Source organism: Cetorhinus maximus, chromosome 17, assembly GCF_964194155.1.
Source record: "Cetorhinus maximus chromosome 17, sCetMax3.hap1.1, whole genome shotgun sequence".
NCBI classification, from domain to species: Eukaryota; Metazoa; Chordata; class Chondrichthyes; order Lamniformes; family Cetorhinidae; genus Cetorhinus; species Cetorhinus maximus.
This window is the reverse complement of record NC_135895.1, coordinates 59,380,543-59,403,044: the sequence shown is the minus strand read 5'-3', so window position 1 is coordinate 59,403,044 and position 22,502 is coordinate 59,380,543.

Here is a 22,502-nt window from a genome sequence, read left to right as displayed (position 1 = left end):
TCAACAATTTTAGATCATGAACTCTCTCCTCCATCCCCACCCCCTTTCCGATCCCCCCCCCTCTTTTTTTCCAATAATTTATTTAGACTTTTCTTTTCCCACCTATTTCCATTATTTTTAAATGTATTTCCATCCATTGTTTTATCTCTACCTTTTAGCCTTTTTTGATTCCTTCACCCCACCCTACCCCAGCTAGGGCTATCTGTGCCTTGCTCGTCCTGCTTTCTACCCTTAATTAGCACATTCCTTTAGATAATATCACCACCTTCAACACCTCTTTGTCCTTTTGTCTATGACATCTTTTGGCTATCTCCACCTATCACTGGCCCTCTATACAGCTCTACTTGTCCCACCCTCCACCTCCCGCCCCCCCCCCCCCCCCCCACCTTAAACCAGCTTATATTTCACCTCTCTTCTATTTTTACTTAGTTCTGTTGAAGAGTCATACGGACTCGAAACGTTAACTGTGTTCCTCTCCACAGATGCTGCCAGACCTGCTGAGTTTTTCTAGGTATTTTTATTTTTGTTTTGGATTTCCAGCATCCGCAGTTTTTTGCTTTTATCTAAGTGGAGAGCATTCCTTCACATTGCTGACTTTTTCATTGTAGATGGTGCACACACTTTGGGGAGTCAGGAGGTGAGTTACCCGCCTCAGAATTCCCAGCCTCTGAGCTGCTCTTGTAGCCACAGTATTTATATGACTGGTCCAGTTAAGTTTCTGATCAATGGTAACTCCTAGGATGTTGATGAAGGGGGATTCAGCGATGGTAATGCCATTAAACATCAAAGGGTGATGGTTAGATTCTCTCTTGTTAGAGATGGTCGCTTGAATTGGAATGGGATAAGTGTCCTGGCCAATTGTATAACTAGGGCTCTGGACAGAGCTTTAAATTAAGAGGTGGGAGAGATTTAGGAATCCAAAGAGAAAGGTCGAGCTATCAAATGTGGGCAATGTGAGTAAAGACAAGCAGCGTGAGGTAGGAAGGGATAGAAAGTTCAACAAAAATTGTACGTTGGCAAATGAGGTCTTTGTAGGCAAACCAAAACTGAGCATCAGTGAGCAGGTTATTGCTAAGCAAGTTCTGCTTCATAGCACTGTTGATGACCCCTTCCATTACTTTGTTACTGATCGAGAGTAGGCTGATGGGACGGTAATTGTCCAGATGGATTTGTCCTGCTTTTTGTGTACAGGACATATCTGGGCAATTTTCTGCATAGCTGGGTAGATGCCAGTGTTGTAGCTGTACTGGAACAGCTTGGCTAGGGGCACAGCAAGTTCTGGAGCACAAGTCTTCGGTACTATTGCCGGAATGTTGTCAGGGCCCATAGCCTTCGCACTGTCCAGTGTCTTCAGCTGTTTGTTGATACCACATGGAGTGAATCGAATTGGCTGCAGACTGGCACCTGTGATGCTGGGGACCTCCGGAGGAGGCCGAGATGGATCATCCACTCGGAACTTCTGGCTGAAGATTGCCGTGAATGCATTGTCTTTTGCACTGCTGTGCTGGGCTCCTTCATCATTGAGGATGGGGATACTTGTGGAGCCACCTCCTCCAGTGAGTTGTTTAATTGTCCACCACCATTCACGACTGGATGTGGCAGGACTGCAGAGCTTAGATCTGATCCGTTGGTTGTGGGATCGCTTAGCTCCGTCTATCATTTGCTGCTTATGCTGTTTGGCACGCAAGTAGTCCTGAGTTATAGCTTCACCAGGTTGACACCTCATTTTTAGGTATGCCTGGTGCTGCTCCTGGCATGCCCCCCTGCACTCTTCATTGAACCATGGTTGAACCCCTGGCTTGATGGTAATGGTAGAGTGGGGGATATGCCGGGCCATGAGATACAGATTGTGTTTGAGTACAATTCTGCTGCTGCTGATGGCCCACAGCGCTTCATGGATGCCCAGTCTTGAGTTGCTAGGTCCGTTCGCACGGTGGTAGTGCCACACAACACGATGGAGGGTATTCTCAATGTTAAGATGGGACTTCGTCTCCACAATGGCTGTGCGGTGGTCACTCTTACTGATACTGTCATGGACAGATGCATCTGCGGCAGGCAGGTTGGTGGTTTTCCCTCTTGTTGGCTCCCTCACCACCTGCCGCAGACCCAATCTAGCAGCAATGTCATTTAGGATTCGGCCAGCTCGGTCAGTAGTGGTGCTATCGAGCCACGCTTGGTGATAGACATTGAAGTCCCCCACCGTGAGAGCTTTCTGCACCCTTGTCACTTCCTCCAAGTGATGTTCAACCTGATTCATCAGCTGAGGGAGGGTGGTACGGAGGTTTCCTTGCCCATGTTTGACCTGATGCCATGAGACTTCATGGGGTCCAGAGTCGATGTTGAGGACTCCCAGGGCAACTCCCCTCCCGACTGTATTTCACTGTGCTGCCACCTCTGCTGGGTCTGTCCTGCCAGTGGGACAGGACATACCCAGGGATGGTGATGGTGGAGTCTGGGGCATTATTTGTAAGATATGATTTCGTGAGGATGACTATGTCAGGCTATTGGTTGACTAGTCTGTGAGACAGCTCTCCCAATGTCGGCAGATGTTAGTAAGGAGGACTTTGCAAGGTCGACAGGGCTGCGATTGCCATTGTCATTTCCGGTGCCAGGTGGTCCATCCGGTTTCATTCCTTTTTTGTGTCTTTGTAGCAGTTTGATACAGCTGAGTGACTTCCTAGGCCATTTCAGAGGGCATTTAAGAGTCAACCACACTGTTGTGGGGTCTGGAGTCATATGTAGGCCAGACCAGGTAAGGATAACTGGTTTCCTTCCTGAAAGGATATTAGTGAGCCAGGTGGGTTTTTTACAATAGTTTCATGGTCATCATTGGACATTTAATTCCAGATTTTAATTGAATTCAAATTCCACCATCTGCCATGGCGGTATTCAAACATGGTTCCCCAGAGTATTACCCTGGATCTCTGGATTACTAGTCCAGTGATGATACCACTTCATCATCGCCTCCCATAAATGATTTGGACTTAAATGTAGGGGGTATGATCAAGAAGTTCGCAGATGACACTGGGTATGATCAAAAAGTTTGCAGATGACGCGAAAATTGGTAGGATGGTAAATAGTGAGGAGGATAGCCATAAACTGCAGGAGGATATCAATGGAATGGTCAGGTGGGCAGAGCAGTGGCAAATGAAATTCAACCTGGAAAAGTGTGAGGTAATGCGCATGGGGAGGGCTAACAAGGCAAGGGATTACACTATGAATAGTCGGACCCTGAAAGTACTGAAGATCAGAGGGTCCTTTGTGTGCATATCCATAGATCCCTGAAGGTAGCAGGGCAGGTAGATAAGATGGTTAAGAAGGCATATGGGATATTTGCCTTTATTAGCCGAGGCATAGAATACAAGAGCAGGGTGGTTATGCTGGAAGTGTATAAAACACTAGTTAGGCCACAACTGGAGTACTGCATGCAGTTCTGGTCAGCACGTTATAGGAAGGATGTGATTGCACTGGAGAGGGTGCAGAGGAGATTTACTAGGATGCTGCCTGAGCTGGATGGTCTGAGCTATGAAGGAAGATTGGATAGGCTGGGTTGTTTTCCTCGGAGCAGCAAAGGTTGAGATGGGACTTGATAGAGGTGTATAAGATTGAGGGGCACAGATAGGCCGGATAGGAAGGCACTTTTTCCATTAGTAGAGGGGTCAATAACCAGGGACATAGATTTAAGGTAAGTGATAGAAGGCTAAGTAGGGAGTTGAGGAGAAATATTTTCACCCAAAGGATGGTGGGGGTCTGGAACTCACTACCTGAAAGGGTGGTTGACTCAGAAACTCTCGTAACATTTAAGTATTTATATATTCACTCGCATTACCATAGCCTTCAGGGCTAGTGTTCTCAGATCCTTCTTGACTGGCACAGACACGATGGGCTGAATGGTGGCCTCCTGAGCTGTAAACATCTATGGGATAATATATTTGCATTTAATTATAAGCCCCACTCACTGGAGCAATTCTGCCCCCACGCTGGATCATCCGGGCACTTCAGCGTGATCGCACGCCGACGGGTTTCACAACAGCATTTAAAAAGGTGTGCACCTTTCGAGCTAAACTTTTGAGGGGAACTCTGAGACGAATGTACAGTAACATTAAATGTAGCGCTTGTGAAGGTCTCCCGTTCAACTTTAAGGAAGAGGCGCCACACATTCAGGCGAGGGCACAGGCAGCAGAATTGTACTCAAACACAACCTGTAACCTCATGGCCCAGCATATCCCCCACTATAGCATTACCATCAAGCCAGGGGATCAACCATGGTTCAATGAAGATTGCAGGAGGGCATGCCAGGAACAGCACCAGGCATATCTAAAAAAAATGAGGTGTCAACCTGATGAAGCTACAACACAGGACTACTTGCGTGCCAAACAGCATAAGCAGCAAGTGATAGACAGGGCTAAGCCCACAACCAACGGATCAGATCTAAGCTCTGCAGTCCTGCCACATCCAGTTGTGAATGATGGTGGACAATTAAACAACTCACAGGAGGAGGAGGCGCCACAAATATCCCCATCCTTGATGACGGAGGAGCCCAGCACGTCAGTGCAAAAGATAAGGCTGAAGCATTTGCAACAATCTTCAGCGAGAAGTGCCGAGTGGATGATCCATCTCAGTCTCCTCCGGAGGTCCCCAGCATCACAGATGCCAGTCTTCAGCTAATTCGATTCACTCCACATGATATCAAGAAACAGCTGAAGGCACTGGATACTGCAAAGGCTACGGGCCCTGACAACATTCCGGCAATAGTACAAAAGACTTGTGCTCCAGAATTTACCGCGCCCTTAGCCAAGCTGTTCTAGTACAGCTACAACACTGGCATCTACCCGGCTATGTGGAAAATTGCCCAGGTATGTCCTGCACACAAACAGCAGGACAAATCCAACCTGGCCAATTACCACTCCATCAGCCTACTCTCGATCAATAGCAAAGTAATGGAAGGGGTCATCAACAGTGCTTTGAAGCGGCACATTTTTGCAGATTACTACACTCTGCCACTGCTGCTGCTACTACTACGGGGCAGGGCCTTGCGAGGCCTTAGGAGCCTGGAACCAGGAGTTAGGAGAGAACTGGGAGGTGGGGACCCCACTCCAGCTGGAAGGAGGAGGACTGATACTGTGCCATGGGTGGATGCCTGAGGGAGGAAAAGAAGTTAAGACTCTTTAAACTGTTTTGTTGGCTGCAGGGGGAGGAAAGGAATATGTATTGCAACAAGGGTGGCCTGTTAATGACTCTGCCTTGAACAGGAAACACGATCTGCACCCCTCTCTGCCCTCTCTTGGATCCTCTTGAGGCCACTGCAGAGAGGCTTGTTCTATGTAACGTACCACCCTTCATTCCTGGTGGGCTACCCCTCCCCCCACCTTCACCAACTGTGGGAGGTGTGGCAGGGGAGGGGGTGTGCCAATCCCGTTCGGCCTCAGGGAGCCCAGTCTCCGCCACACGTACTCCTTCCGGTGTCAGGTCTTTGTTCACCTGGCTCGGGAGGAGTGCACAGAGAGGGGCGGTTTGACATAACTTTCGAGGGGGCTGCCTGCTGCGTCTTCTGGTCAGTGGACTGTGTGTGGTGCCATGCCTGCAAGGAGGTGGTGCATGTGTGGAAAAACTGCCTCGCTTCCAAGGCCACCAGCATCACCCAGGCGGCCACGGCTGGCACCGCCCCGTCTCCTCTCACCACTATCTTCCTCCCCGCAAGGAGAGGGGAGGAGACGCCAGTGGCTAATGCCACCTCGGCTGCCCAGTGAGGTGGGCGGAGAGCATCTGCATCACAAGAATGGCGGAGGAAGGGCGAGCACGCTGAGATGGCCCCCAGGCCCAACCCCAGCCCAAACCCCAGACCCCCCAGGGCACCGGCTCTGGGGAAGTAGAAACATCTGGACCCGGCGTCGCGGTGGTGTGTGATCCCAGGCCCATTGGCACCTCAGCGCCTAGTGCTGGGACCAACGTCGTTTCTGCATGGGGTCCCAGGCCCAGCGACATTGGGCCGCAGGATCGCGAGCTGGTCGTCTTCCTAGAAAAGATGCCCTGCTAAAACCCCAGAGGGCGGAGTGTCCGGGTGAGGTAACAGAGACCTCACAAATGGAGGTCTCCCCGACCCCTCGCCTCCCTGAGAAGAGGTGCCACTCCTTGGAAGGAGAGGATTCGCGACTCCTGGAGATGTTTCCTCTCCAGATGAAGAGGAGGTGGCGTCTCCAGCCTTAAAATCCTCGTTCTGCCCTCTGGGGGAGGGCGGGGATGATTGTGTCTCGTTGTGGTTCCCTGGGCAGGACTCCTTTATAGGGTGTTGTCCTTGAGGTGGTACCACCACCCTGTACCCTCGAGATGCCATCTGGCCTGCCAGGGGACCACAGTGATTCCCCGATTGCTGGGTCATTAGGTGGCAGTGGTAAGGAGGGCCTCCCCACTCTGTCTCAGCCTTTGGAGCCGGGCGCTACTGTTTTGGGTCCAGAACTTTTTCCGGATTCGCCAGGTGACCCGGTGCCTGAGGCAGAGCGGGTCTCTGAGCTGCTGCCACCCTCTGACCCAGAGTCCCAAAAGGAGACCAGAGAGGACCCCTTTGGCCTTGATCCTGGGAGTGGGATCGAGGCAGAGGTAGAGCCAGTTGACAGCTCCGGATCAGCCCTCCCACTCAATGCGGGGCAGGGGTTGGAAGCTGGAGGCGAAGACATGGAGGAGGAGGAGGAGGATGGGGTTTCGGTAGCGAGAATTGCCAACGACCTTGCGTCATTGGAGCCAGATGAGGTGTTTGGTGCCCGCTGTCGACTCCCCCCTCATCCCCATTGGGGAGCTCCGGGACTTTCTTGGGAGCAATCGCAGTCACTGAGACTGGGTCCAGTTGGCCATGGACCAATGGCAATTGTATCCGCTGGTGTTCTGGTCTGCCCACGAGGCCCTAAAAGCCCCCGAGCTGGACCAGAATACCCGGCAGAGAGTCCACATGTTTCTCGCTGGGCTCCTGAAGGAGAGGAAGACTTAACGTCCTCTCCTTCTCACACTTATTCTGGGTGATGGCAGCACTTACTTCCAACAATGAAGACTACCATAGCCAGCCTCAACATCAATGGCAATGGAGACACACAGTGCAGGTTCCAGAATTCCTCGGTCCTCCGGGACGGGAAGTATGCGGTGTGCTTCCTGCAGGAAACCCATACTGTTCCAGGAGACAAAGCTACGTGGCTCCTGGAGTGACGAGGGAGGGTCTACATGAGTTACCTAGCCTCTAATTCTGGTGGGGTGCTGTCCTGTTGGCCCCACATTTTCAACCAGAAATGTTGGGGGTCAAGGAGCTGGTGCCAGGCCGGTTGCTGCACCTTACTATGCGCCTAGGGGCGCAGCGCTTCACTTTGTGAATGTTACGCTCTCCTGGGCACACAGCAGCAACCGAGCTTCTTTGAGGAAGTGTCCACTCATCTAGGCTCCATTGATGTGGGCGAATGCATCATCCTTGGGGGGATTTCAACTGTACCCTCAAGGCCCAGGGCCGTCTTGGTGCCCAGCACCGCTTGCTAGGTGTGAGTAAGTTGCGGGACCTGGTTGGGTCCTTCGACTTGGTGGGCGTCTGGCAACATCTCCATCCTGACTCCAGCGTTTTCACTTTTATGTCACCTGGAGTCGGAGCGTCCAGGCTCGATTGCCTTTGTTTGCAAGATGTCCGTGTCCTGCGTTCCATCGGCTGCTGTGCGGTGGGTGCCGTGCTCGGACCACCGTCTGGTGTGGGCGGAGCTTGCTCCGTTCTGTGCTCAGACGGGGTCCGCGTACTGGCACTTTAACAACCTGCTGCTGGAGGACGAGCGGTTCCTGCACTCGTTCCATTGTTTCTGGGCCGGCTGGAGAAGGAAGCAGGGAGGCCTCCCCTCCTTGAGGCTGTGGTGGGACGTGGGCAAGACGCACATCCGCATCTCCTGTCAGGAGTACATGAGGGGGTCGACAAAGAGGCGGAAATCCAGGGTGGAGGAGTTGGAGAAGGAGGTGCTTGACCTGGAGGCAGGTCTCCGTCAGCCCGATGCGGACCTGGCCCTGCGGTCGGTGTACGATGAGATGAAGGGTGTGCTGCGGGACCTGCAACTCGTCGGGTCCCAGGGTGCGTACGTGAGGTCACGGATCTGGTTCCTCCGGAACCTGGACCGTGGCTCCCCCTTCTTCTACTCACTGTGAAAAAGGCACGGGGTCCGTCAGCAGCTCCTTAGGCTGCTGGCCGACGACGGATCCCTTGTCTTTGATGTGGAAGGCATCAGGGCCTGTCTGAGACTATTACACTGCCCTGTTCTCTCTGGATCCATCCAGTGAGGATGCTTGCAGAGTTTTGTGGGAGGACCTGCCGCAGGTCGGCCTGGAGGGCGCCGGAAAGCTCGACTCCCCTATAAGTCTGGGGGAGCTGACCGGCGCCCTCGACAGCCTCTCCAGGGGCAAATCCCCGGGGCTGGACAGGCTGACCGTGGAATTCTTCAGGGTGTTCTGGGACATCCTGGAGAACGACTACACGGGGGTCCTGGGGGAGAGTATCACAACCGGGGAGATGCCCCTCTCGTGGCGCAGGGCCGTCTGCCTAAGAAGGGGGATCTCTGCCTAATTAAGAACTGGCGCCTGGTCTTCCCCCTCAGCACGGATTACAAGACCTTTGCCAGGGCAATGCCTTTTCGCCTTGGCACCGTACTGGACCACATGATCCACCCTGACCAGTCCTGCACGATCCTGAGCCGTACCATCTGTGACAACATTCATCTGGTCCAGGATGTGATCCACTTTTCCCAGAGGACTGGTCTGTTGAGCGCCTTCCTGTCTCTTGATCAGGAGAAAGGTGTTCGATAGGGTGGATCACAAATATTTATTCGGGACTCTGCGAGCATTTGGGTTCAGGACACGTTTCGTCGCCCGGATCCCACTTCTGTACGCTGCCGCAAAGTGTCTAGTTAAGGTTAACGGGTCCCTGACAGCGCCCCTTCACTTTGGGAGAGGGGTACGTCAGGGCTGCCCCCTGTCTGGCCAATTGTATTCTATCTCCATGGAGTCTTTCCTGTGCCTCTTGCGGAGGAGGTTGTCGGGATTGGTTCTGCGCGGTCCGGGCATCAGGGTGGTCCTTTCGGCTTACGCCGATGACGTGCTCCTCATGTTCACGGACCCGGCTGACCTGCGGAGGATGCGCGAGTGTCAGGAGGTCTACTCTGCTGCATCCTCTCCCAGGATCAACTGGGACAAATGTTCTGGACTCCTGGTCGGTCAGTGGCAGATGGACCCCCTACCCGAGGAGCTCAGGCCTTTCAGCTGGAGCAGGAACAGCCTCCTCTACCTGGGGGTCCACCTCTGCCCTGCTGAGGAATCCTGGCCGGTGAACTGACAGGAGCTGGAGGCCAAAGTCACCACTTGCCTGCGGCGCTGGACAGGACTGCTCCGAGTGCTGTCTTACTGGGATCCAGTGTTGGTCATAAACCAGCTGATTGCCGCCATGTTGTGGTATCGGCTGGTCACTTTGATCCCTCCCCCAGATTTTGTCACAAAAATCCAGAGAATGCTCGTCGACTTCTTCTGGGACAAAAGGCTGCGCTGGGTCGCTGCTGAGGTTCTGAGTCTCTGGCTTAGGGAGGGTGGTCAGGCGCTGGTGTGCCTACGCACCCAGGTGGTGACTTTCTGCCTTCAGGCTCTGCAGCAATACCTTTACATTGAGCCCCCTCCGAGAGGGTGTGCCCTGGCGGCCTAATTCTTCTGCCTGGTGCACGGCCTGAATTATGACATGCAGCTCCTGTTTATAGACCTGAGGGGCCTTTGTGGCTCCTTGCAGGCGTTGCCCGTCTTTTACCAGGGCCTGATCAAAGTCTGGAACATGGTCGCCTCACAACACAGCTCTCCCCCGTCAGGAATAGCGGCTATCGTCAGAGAGCCACTGCTCAGGAATCCACACCTCCACCCTTTTCAGTGGCTGGCAGAGAGGAGGGCTGTGGCTGCTGGGGTGACCAGGACCAGGGACATGCTGGGTGGTGGAGGAGTGGGCGGGATGATTCCACAGGAGTTGGCGCATTGTGTGTCAGTGGGTGTCCAGCTAGCGGCCAATGCCATCCGAGACTTTAGGACTGACGTGCTCAGCCCCGACGTCATACTGGGGCTCGAGGTGACATAGGTGTGCAGTGTTCTTCTGTCTGAGCATACTCCTGTTCGGACTGAATTCCGCACTGATCCCAAATCCCAACCCTTCCTTGATAGCTGCAGCCCCACAAACTAAGTCACCTCGTGGAAATGCCCTCCAAGCCTTTTAGCATGGTGTGGAGAGGTTTCCTGTATGGGTTGCTGCTTTACCCACTTACCACCCCCCCACCACCACCACCCCCCCACCCCCCCCACTCTGTCTGGGCGTGCTTTGTTGCCATCCAGCGGCGGAGGTCCCCAGTGGAGTGCTCTCTACACAGGAGTCCTCCCCCTTTCCATCGGGGACCTGGGGTGGAGGGTGGGCACCGCAGGGACTGGGGTGCTTTATTGACTTCTTTAATCACATTTTGATATGATGTTGTAAGTTTCCTTTGATTTGTTTTTCTTTTGCAGCATCCCTTACGCTGCCTTTTACTTTGTCCCTGATTTTGCTAATCTAGCATAATTGGTTGTATTCAAAAAGAGATACATCTTCTTAACCTTCCTAACCCACTACATCTTGGTGCTCCCCAGACATCCACAGTGGAGGTGGAGGCAGCCTGCTGACCTCTATGCCCTGTCGGTGATGATCTTGGTGGTATCCTCTGGAGCGTTGAGACCTGGAGGGCTTACAATGTTCCAAAAAACAGTAGCAAGTCTGAGAATTGTGATTGTTTTAGACACCAGCAGAGGGCCACCAAAGATTGATAACAAGGGAAAAAACAGAATATAGGAGTAAACTAGCCAGAAATATAAATTGTAAGAGCTTTTATAAGTGTCTAAAAGAAGAGACTAGTTAAAGTAAACATTGGCCCCTGAGAAGCAGAGACGGGAGAAATTATCATGAAGAATGAGGAAATGGCAGAGGCATTGAACAAATATTTTGTGTCAGTCTTCACAGTAGAAGACACAAGTTTCGTACCAGAAATAGACAGTAACCTAGGGGCTAAAAAGAGTGAGGAAATTAACGAGTTTGGTATCAGCAGAGAAAAAGTATTGGTGAAATTTAAGGGACTAAAATCTGACACATCCCAGGACCTGATGACCTACACCCTCGGGTTCTAAAAGAGATGGCTGCAGAGATAGTGGATGTGCTGGCTGTGATTTTCCAAAAATTTTTTAGATTCAGGAACAGTTCCATTAGATTGGAAGTTGGCAAATTTACACCGCTTTTCAAGAAAGGAGGGAGAGAGAAAACATTGAACTACAAGCCAGATAGCCTAACATCAGCTGTTGGGAAAATGCTGGAATCTATTATTAAGGAAGTCTTAGCAATGCACTTAGAAAAGCATAATATGATTAGAACAAGTCGACATGGTTTTATTGACAAATGTATTAGTTTTTTGAGGATGTAGCTAGTAGGGTAGGTAAAGGAGAACCAGTAAATGTAGTATACCTGGACTCCCAAAAGGCATTTGATAAGGTGCCTTACAAAAGATTAATAGGCCAGATAAAGGCTGATGGAATTTTAGCATGGATAGAGGATTGGTTAACAGATAGAAAGCAGAGTGTGACATAAATGGCCCTTTTCAAGCTGACAGGGTAGTAGATAGTGGAGTGCCACAAGGATCAATGCTGGGGCCTCAGCTATTTACAATCTATATTCAACACTTGGATGAAGAGACAGAGTAACATATCAAAGTTTGCTGATGATACCAAGTTAGATGAGAAGGTAAGCTGTGGGAAGGATACAGAGACTGCAAAGCGATATAGATAAAATGCGTGGGCAACAAGATGGCAGATGGAATATGATGTAGATACGTGTGAAGTTATTCACTTTGGTAAAAAGAGTAGAAAGGCAGAATATTTTTTCAAGGGTGTGAAATTTGTAAGTATTGATGTTCAAAGAGACTTAAGTGTGCTTGTACAAGGAACACAAAGTTAGCATGCAGGTGCTGCAAGCCATTAGGAAGGCAAATGCCATGTTGGCCTTTATTGCAAGGGGGTTGGTGTACAAGAATAAATAAGTGTTGCTTCAATTGTACAGGGTTTTGGTGAGACCACATCTGGAATAGTGTGTGCCGTTTTGGTCTCCACATTTAAAAAAGGATATACTCGCATTGGAGGTGGTACTGCGAAAGTTCACTAAATTGGTTTCTGGGATGAGGAGGTTGTCCTATGATGAGAAGCTGAGTAAATTGGGTTTATATTCTCTGCAGTTTAGAAGAATGAGAGGTGATCTCATTGAAACCTGCAAAATTCTGAAGGAGCTTGATAGGGTGGACACAGAGATTGTCTCCATTGGTTGGAGAGTCTAAAACATGGGGCACAGTCTCAGGATGTGGGGGTCAATAATTTAAGACTGAGGTGAGAAATTACTTCACTCAAAGGGTTGTGAATCTTTGGAATTCTCTACCCCAGAGGGTTGTGGATACTCCATCGTTGAACAGATTTAAGGCTGGGATAGACAGAACTCTTTTCCTCAAAGGGCAGTGGAAGCTGAGTCTTTGAATATTTTTAAGGCAGAGCTAGATAGATTCTTGCTTAACAAGGCAGTGAAAGGTTATCGGGGTTAGGCAGGAATTTGGGGTTGAAGTTACATTTAGATCAGCCATGTTCTTATTGAATGGCAGAGCAGGCCTGAGGGGCCAAGTGGCCTACTCCTCCTAATTGTATGTTCGTATATATGTGTAGATTTTTGGTGTCTCAAGGAATTAAGGGATATGGAGAGCAGGTGGGAAAATGGAGTTGAAGCTCAAATAGAGTTGAAAGGCTCGATGGGCCATATGATCTACTCTTGCTCCTATTTCTTGTGTTCTTGTGTCACTGTCTGGCATTTCTAAAGCACCAATGCTACTTGCTGCTTATCAGCCCAACCCTGAATGTTGTCCAGGGTCATGCTGCAGGTGGACACAGACTGCTTTAGTATCTTAGGAGTTGTGAATGGTACTGAACACTGTACAATCGTCAGCGAGTATATGATCTTATAGTGGTGGGAAGGTCATTGATGAAGCTGCTGAAGATGTTGGGACCTAGGACACTACCCTAAGGAATTCCTGCAACAATGTCCTGTGGCTGAGATGAATGGCCTCCAATAACCACAACCAGCTGAAGATCGTTGTGCCAAAATTCTGTATTTTTCAAGACTTGAAGGATAGCTTCAGTGTCCGGCACTAAATTATGTTGCAGAAGCTCCTGCTGCAGTTTGGAAAGAGCCAACAGCATAGCAGTTGAGAACTGTACTGACTTTCACATTCAAAGTGGGGCTGCCTGGGCAGTCGATCCAGGCTACAGGTCAGAAGCTGGGCATATGTTTTCCAAAGCTTCCTTGGTGAATCAAAGTGAACGCAATGTTCCTCACTCTTCCCCTTATAATTCCTTCTGAGGCCCGTAGATTTCTAGGGATAAAGAGGTTTAGTTTTCTTGTAATGCTGCCACACTCTCCTTGCTCCCTTCCATTTTACTTTCTTCTCAAGAAGAATCTCTGCTGGAAAGCCCATGCTGCTCTATACTATCCTCACCTACTAACGGGGGACATAAATCCTTGCATGGTCAGGCCCCTCGCACTGTAAGTTTAAAGTGCACCTCAGTAGCTCCCCAAAGAAATAAAGAAAAGTCTTGAAAGGTGCAGGCCAAACCAGACATCTGGGCAAATGTTATCCTGACACTGCCACTGGAATCTGCTAATCCTGGCAAGCCACTACAGTGATTTTCTGATCACAATTTATATGAAGATAGAAATGATAGGAATTCTAACATCATATGTCATCCTGTCATTTCCATCTGAATTGTATGTGGGCAATGATGAAGGGTTAGGCAGAGGAATCATTCCTCCCATCAGTCAGACTGGAAATGTCAACAGACGCAAAACGTGGTGGAAGCCTAGCAGAAACAAATTCTTCTCCCAAAGTCCAACCCTGACATTGAGGCGTATCCCCATAGTCCTCCATTTTGCCAAAAGTACAAGAAGACGGAGGAATGGCACCAGGTGAATTGCTCTTTCGGAGAGCCAGCACAGACACAATGGGCCAAATAGCCTCCTCTGTGTTGTAACAATTCTGTGATTGTGAAATCTTTGGGGCCATAACATGGCACGTATAATACCATTAAAAAGTGTTTAATTATCCATAGCGATGTCACATATATTAGTTTAATTTTAATGTTTTTACGACTTTTATATTAGGGAAAAAAATTGATTTGACTGAGCCTGGTCTTGGGTGGTGGAAAATCAGGTGACAGGTAAAACAGTGCCTATTTTGTATTATGAATAGAAAATTTACATGAAGCAATTCTGCATATCCAGTGAAATTAGTTGGATTATTTATGTAAGAATTATTTTATTCACTTATACAAAACTTATAAGATTATCTCTCCATCTGAAATTAAATTTGTGCATTCTGTTCATAATCACTTAATGAAGCTGTTCTGCATTGTTTTTGTTCTCGACTTATAGGAAGCAGGATGTATATATTTAAAGCAGTTCCTGTTTATCTCTGCTGTGGTTAAAAATGAAAGCTTTTCCCATTCGATTTGTTAACAGTATTAAGTGTCTGTGTGACATTGTACAAGAACAGGATTAAGTTCAACTTTAATGCCTGCTGCCGACTGCATTCAGGGCAAATCAATTTGATAAATGGGGCATCAAAGAGGTATTAGGTCCTTATTTGCAAAGGGTGTAACCTATGTCCCAGACATGGGCCTTGGATACCTCGTTTGATGCCTATATCAATGTGACACAGAGTTCACTTCTGGCTCATATTATATATGGACTTGCTGCCAGCAATAGTCAATGCTTCTAGCCCATTTTATGCCGGTAAAACAGGTGCCGTGTCATCATACAGGCCAAGGCCTATTAGTGAGCAGTTCTGTATGCTGTGGTGAAAGTCATTCTCGCATTTTACGTTATCTGTTCTTTTCCTGTTACTGGTGATGACATTTGCCACATCAGTCAGACATTGATTTAGAAATGTAAGAACTAGGTCACAGAAGTGTGTTAGCTATAAGTCATTGATAGCACTATTGCCTCAGATTCAGAAGGTCATGAAGTCTCACTTCGAACTGCACTGTCAGAGATGCTGTCTTTTGGATGAAAAGTTTAAGGTAAATGTAAAAGATCCCATGGCACTATTTCAAAGAACAGCAGCAGAGTCCTTGGTGTCCTGGCCAATATTTTTTTCCCACGTTACTAAACAGATTACGTGCTCATTATCACACTGCAGTTTGTGGGACCTAGCTGCACTCTTATTAACTGCCGTATTTCCTAACAGAGAATGCATTTCAAAAGTACTCTGTTTGATGTAAAGCACTTTAGGATGTCTTGAGGTCATGGATGCATGATATAAATGCACGTTCCTTTTTTACTTTCAATGTTCTACTGGAGGCAATGATAAATTTAAAATCCATAATAACTTTTAAAAGGGAAATGTGTAAATATTAGTGAAAGAAAAAGAAATTCAAGTGTGGGGTGGGTATTGGTGTTGTTCTACTGTAGACTATACTGTACTTTACAGCATAAAATGGGTTAGTAGCATTGAATATGGCTGGCAGCAAGTGCACATATATAGTGAACCAGAAGTGCACCATGTGCCACATTGATTTCGCATCAAAAGAGGCATTCAGGGCCCATGCCTGAAACAGAGCTTAGGCCCTTTGCAAATAAGGGTCTAACACCTCTTTGATGCCCCATTTGCCAAATTTACTACCATTGCCCTTATTATTTAAACTATCCCATCCCCAAGATTTGGGACAGTGATTAGTAGGTAAAGCCATGAGCAGAAGTTCTACTCCATCAGACTTCCAGTCGCACAACGATGTCATGGGATTTGTAGCCTCACCTGCACAGATCACCCTATGATCTAAGGTGCGAAAAATAATAGTTATAGGGCATCATGTCCTACAGCCAGTGTAGGCAAAATTAGAACAAAAACCGTGTTATGAACGTACAAACAGAATTACGAGCAGGAGTAGGCCATTCTGCCTCTCAAGCCTGCTCCGCCATTCAATAAGATCATGACCGATCTGATTATGGCCTCAACGCCACTTTCCTACCCAGCCCCTATACCATTTGACTCCCTTGTTAGTCAAGAATCTATCTACCTCGGCCTTCAAAATATTCAATGATCCTGCCTCCACCACTCTCCAGGAAGAGTTCCACAGACTCACGACCCTCTGCAAGAAAGAAAGAAAGAGAATTTCTCCTCATCTCCACAACAAGTGGGAAACCCCTTATTTTTAAACTGTGTCCCCTAGTTCTAGTCTCTCCCACAAAAGGAAACATCCTTTCAGCATCTACCCTGTCAAGTCCCCTCAGGATCTTATATGTTTCAATAAGATCATCTCTCATTCTTCTAAACTCCAATGGATACAGGCCCAGATTGTCTAACTTTTCCTCATAAAATAATCCCAACCCCCTCCAATCCCAGGTATCAGTTAAGTAAACCTTCCCTGAACTGCTTCTAATGCATTTATATCCTTTCTTAAATAAGGAGACCAAAACTATACATAGTACTCTAGATGTGGTCTCACCACATCTATTAGTGCTGTTTATTCTGCTCTAAATGAGTTTAGAAAAATATCAAGATAATTATACTTTAGAAACTGATTGCGGTCAAATTCAAATCTAGTTGTAATTGAAAACAAAATTCAGGATTACTGCCTGGGACCATGCTTAATCTTCTTTGAAAGCACTCTGAAAATATGTGATGTTCATTTATTTACTGAATACAACATTTTATCCCTGCTTTTTGACTTTTTGTTCATGAAAATTTATTTGGGATATCTCTTGCATGTTATTTTATCCTTAATATATGTAATTCTTCATCTACCTGGCCTGATATCTCTGGAAGAACAGCATGGCTTAATTCTTCATTACTGCTAATGCTCCAATTAGCTAGACTGATAAGACAGTTGCAAATGTGCTTTGCTGATTTTCTGTTCCCCATGCTTGACATGTCTGCATTCAATATCGCTTAAAGTTGGAACCAGGCATTGCAGAAGGCAAACCTTTCTGTCCCTGCTCTATGATACTGAGAATTAGCATCTTGTCATCCTGCCAAAGTGATTTTGTATGTCTGTTTTATTGGATCTGTGATTCTGTGGCAATTAAATTCCAAAAATTCAAATTGGTAAACAACTAATCCAACTGTTTCAAAAGTAGATAATCAAAAGTCACCTGGTTTGTGAGTCGCAAAGTGTTTTTTTCTTGGAATTCTGATCCCGTGGTTTAGATATAAAACCGTCAGTTTTTCTTGTGCCAGTTAAGTCCAAATCCAATTCAAACGCAAACCTCTCTTGTATACTTAAATCACATGATGAACCTTCTTGTATATCCTCTAGTGATTGTTTCTATAAATGTAGAACATGCAGAGCTATCATAAATTATCCTCAACTTAGAGTTGTTTATTTTCCTTCTGTTATTTCCTTTGTTTCATTTTTGTTAGTTTCTTTTTTCTTTATCATTGTTATGAGAGTGCAGCAGCAGCTCAAAAATTGCTTCTGTGATGGTCACAAGCCAGTGCATATTTTTCCAGGTAAGGTTTCACGTTGTGTTCACTGTCCCCCATGGTTGGGTGGGTTTACATTGTAAATAATGAAGTATACAGACCAGGTATTTGCTAGATTCTATCATTAGGCTGTGCTGTGATAAATTTGTTACTACTAATGAAGGTTGTGCTAGGCTACTTTAATTGGTTTCATTTTCCCAAGCTGGGGATAGCAAACAAATAATCAGCCAGGGTTCCACAACTAAAAACTGTGTGCAGGCACCACCTGAGGACTCCCATTAGATCACCCAATGAGCTGTTTAACACACAAGTCTATGTAGTAAGTGTTGACGGACTATTCAAATTCGAATCATGTTACTCTTACCATTTTAACTTCAGTTGGTATCGGTTGTTTGTCTTACCCGGAACATTTAGCTAATATCTTCTGGAATAATCCAATATCTCGAATGAAGTTACCAGTCCCTGTCATTTCTGTTGAATTAGATTCGAATGAAATGGCAACATCAATTGCATTGAACAACATAATTATTTTGCCCAAAAGACGCAATCAAACCTTATGTCAGAAAGTAAACTAAAACAATTTTTTTTATAATACTAAGATAAAAGCAAAATACTGCAGATGCTGGAAATCTGAAACAAAACCAAAAATCGCTGGAAAAACTCAGCAGATCTGACAGCGTCGGTGGAGAGGAAGACAGTTAACGTTTCGAGTCTGTATTACTCTTCATCAGAACTAAAGAGAAACAGAAATGTAGTGAAATATAAGCTCTTTAAAGGAGGGTGGGACAGGTGGAGCTGGGTAGAGGGCCAGTGATAGGTGGAGGCAAAGCAGAGTTTGCCAAAGATGCCATAAACAAAGGGTCAAAGGGGTGTTGACGGTGCTGATATTAGCTAAAGGATGTGCTAATGGTGATATTAAGGGTAGAAAGCAGGATGAGCAAGTGACAGATGGCCCTAGTGGGGGTGAGGTGGAGGGAGGGGATTGACATAGGCTAAAAGGTGGAGATAAAACAATGGATGGAAATAAATTTTTAAAATAATAATAGAAATAGGTGGGAAAATAAAAAATATATATAAAAATATATAATAATTATTAGAAACAAGGGGATCAAAAAGGGGGTGAGGATGGAGGAGAGAGTTCATGGTCTGAAGTTGTTGAACTCAACGTTAAGTCCAGAAGGCTGTAAAGTGCCTAATTGGAAGATGAGGTGCAGAAGGTGCAACACCTGCCCCTTTACTTCCCCCTCCTCACTGTCCAAGGGCCCAAACACTCCTTTCAAATGAAGCAACACTTCACTTGCACTTCCCTCAATTTGGTCTACTGCATTCACTGCTCCCAATGCGGTCTCCTCTACACTGGGGAGACCAAACGCAGACTGGGTGACCGTTTTGCAGAACACCTTCAGTCTGTCCACAAGCATGACCCAGACCTCCCTGTCGCTTGCCATTAAAACACTCCACCCTGCTCTCATGCCCACATGTCTGTCCTTGGCCTGCTGCAATGTTCCAGTGAAGCTCAACGCAAACTGGAGGAACAGCACCTCATCTTCCGACTAGGCACTTTACAGCCTGCTGGACTTAACATTGAGTTCAACAACTCCAGATCATGAACTCTCTCCTCCATCCTTACCCCCTTTTTGATCCCCTTTTTTCTAATAATTATTATATATTTTTTAGCATATATTTTTTTCTTTTCCCACCTATTTCTATTATTATTTTAAAAATTTATTTCCATCCATTGTTTTATCTCCACCTTGTAGCCTATTTCGATCCCTACTCCCAACCCCACTCCTACTAGGGCCATCTTTCACTTGCTCATCCAGCTTTCTACTCTTAATGTCACCATTAGCACATCCTTTAGCTAATATCACCACCGTTAACACCCCTTTGACCTTTTGTTTATGACATCTTTGGCAACTCTCCTTTGCCTCCACCTATCACTGGCCCTCTATCCAGCTCCACCTGTCCCACCCCTCTTAAACAGCTTATATTTCACCACATTTCTATTTCTCTTTAGTTCTGATGAAGAGTCATACAGACTCGAAATGTTAACTCTGTCTTCCTCTCCACAGACGCTGTCAGACCTGCTGAGTTTTTTCAGCAATTTTTGTTATTGTTTCAATTTTTTTATAGTTTGATACTTTTAGAAATTATGGGAAAACTCCAGTTAAAGATAATTGGAGAATAGACAAGATAAATAAAGATATAATGATTGGGTAATTCCTATCAGAAAGCAAGAGTGAAGGAAATGAGAACTTGAAGTACAGGGAAATAATTAGAGTAGGAGGTTCATTGTTAAGTCTTGATTTGCACATAGCAAAGATGCAGAGAGAAAGAAAATCACAGAGCAGAATTAGGTGCAGGTTATCATAGGTAAATGAATCAAGGAATATTGTTCAAGTTGTTGAAAGGCAGGGAATAGACTTCAAATGCTGATCATCCACTATTTAACAGAACAGATTCAGGGCAACGGGTTGGTGAAGTGGGCGGGGGTGGGGGGGAGGGGGGGGGGGTGGGGGGGGGAGGCCAATGCTGAATGGCCTACTCCTATTCCTTGGTTCCTAATGAATCTGTGCTGGGCTTTCTGTGGCTATACTCGCAATAGGTCAGAAGATGCACTGTTTTATAAAGATAGCTCCATCTCCTCATGTAATATACAATTACTACTATTTTGTTGTTAATTATACCTGTGGGTAACTAGATGTACCTCTTCAGGGCATACAAGGTCTAATTGTGGTACATAGAGACATCATGAAGTCAATTAGCAGGTAATTTCTTCTCTGTAGATTGCCAAGTTTTCCTCAAAGTCACAACCACCAGGAAGAAATTGTTTTCACATTTTTTTTTACACTTTTCTCCCTGAAATGTGATATCTGATGTGCTCAGCACAATACAACTGAATCTGGCAATTACCACAGGCCAAAATTGAATATAATCTGCAAAAATACGACTCTGCAAATCCCTCATCTCCTAACAAAACTGCCAATTTGACTTGTAGAAAGGCTTTCTTTTCTCCTGTGCAATCAGGCACTGCACCCTCACCCACCCCACTCCATCCCCACCCACAACACAATCCAGAGGTCAGACAGCTGGACAAGAAAAAGAAATCACACTTCCACACAAAGGAACAATTGCAGAAACATAATAAATCAGAAATCCGTGGTCATCAACCCACTCATGAAAACTTCCTGACTACCTCAATCCTCGTGAACAGATCAAATTCATCCTTTATTTTCCTTCCCCCTTTTCGCTCCTCCCTTCCACATTTCTTCTCTCCCTCCTTCATTCGCTTCCTCTCCTCCTTCCCCAAATTCCTTTCCATCCTGTCCCACCTCTTTTCCAACTCTTACACATCTACTCCTCATCTCTTCTCACCTGCTTTCCTCATTCCCTCCTCCTCTTTTACAGCTCTCCCCTCCCACCTCGTTTTTCCCCATCCATCCACTCCTCTCCCCTCCTTTCCTCTTATCTTTTTCTCTTTACACTTCTCCCCTTGATTCTATCCCTAGTCCCTGGTCTCTTTCTCCTCTCCAGCCTCCCTTCCTTCACTTTCCCCTCTCCTCCCTTGTCCTTTAACCTACCCACTCCTTTCATCTACTACGATTCCATAGCTCCCCACCATCTAACCCTGTTGGATCTGAAAAGTGTCTTTTGTTGCAACTCCCTTTGACAGATTCTCTCTATAGGATGGAGTTCTGGTACAGCAGAACTTCTGCCTAACTGTCTACATCCAGCTCAATGCTACTCATTTTCCTTGAGTGGTATGAAGGCTGACCCAAGGTATGCAGGTCCAGTGGGACGGGAGCACTGACCTGTGGCGGGTGACAGAGACTTAAAGTATTCTTGTGGTCCAACAGTGCTCCTCCTGGCCAACAAAAATAATTTGGAACTTACTATTTTTCACCATCGTCAGCTGGCCCAGCAGGTTAAACTGAGCAGAGCATGCATATGAAACCCTCCACTCAGTTGACTGTCAAAAGGGAAATCACGGTTCTAAATACGCTAGAGGGTCTGCATATTCAAAAATCCTACTGCCAAAAGCAGAAGAACACTTGGACCAAACAACAAGTTCTTTCAGGCTGTCATTGGCCAGATCGAGAGCAAAAGTAATCCTAATTATAGAAATCATCAGTGAATATCTATAAAACGATGGCTAATGTAACAATTCATAAACAACTATGAACAACTTCAAAAAAGTAGGACAAAACAACTTTCCCTTTCCACCTTTAAGAATGGGTGGTGATGAAATAAAAATGTAGAATTAACAAAGGAATCTAGAATGAGGATACTGGAGCAATGCAGAATTAGAAAAAGACATAGGCAAGGATTTTCTGGTCCAACCCATGGCGGGAATCATCACAGGCGGAATGGAAAATTTGATGGACCAGCTTGGAAAGGTCCATTGATTTCAGGTGGAAAATCCCAACCATAGTCAAAAATTCACTTGGTTTGTCAGTGGTTAACTGTAGGAAGAAAGTACTTTGTGATAATAGGAATAAGGAATTGTAGTAACTATGACAATTAAACTGTGGGTAGACACAGATTTGCTAGCAAGTTGAGCCTATACTCATTGGAGTTTAGAACAATGAGAAGTGATCTTAATGAAACATGTATGATTCTGAGGGGGCTTAACAGGGTTGATGCTGAGAGAATGTTTCCCCTCAAGGAAGAATCCAGAACTAGCGGCTCAATTTCAAACTCAGGAGTCTCCCACTTATAATGGAGATGAGGAGGAATTTCTTCTCTCAGAGGATTGCTAACCTTTGGAATTCTCTACCTCAGAGAGCAGTGAAGGGTGGGTCATTGAATATTTTCAAGGCTGAATTGGACAGATTTCTCATCTTCAAAGGAGTCAAGGATTATGGTGGGAAGGAAGAAAAGTGATGTTAAGGCCACAATCAGATCAACCATGACCTTATTGAAAGGTGGAGCAGGCTC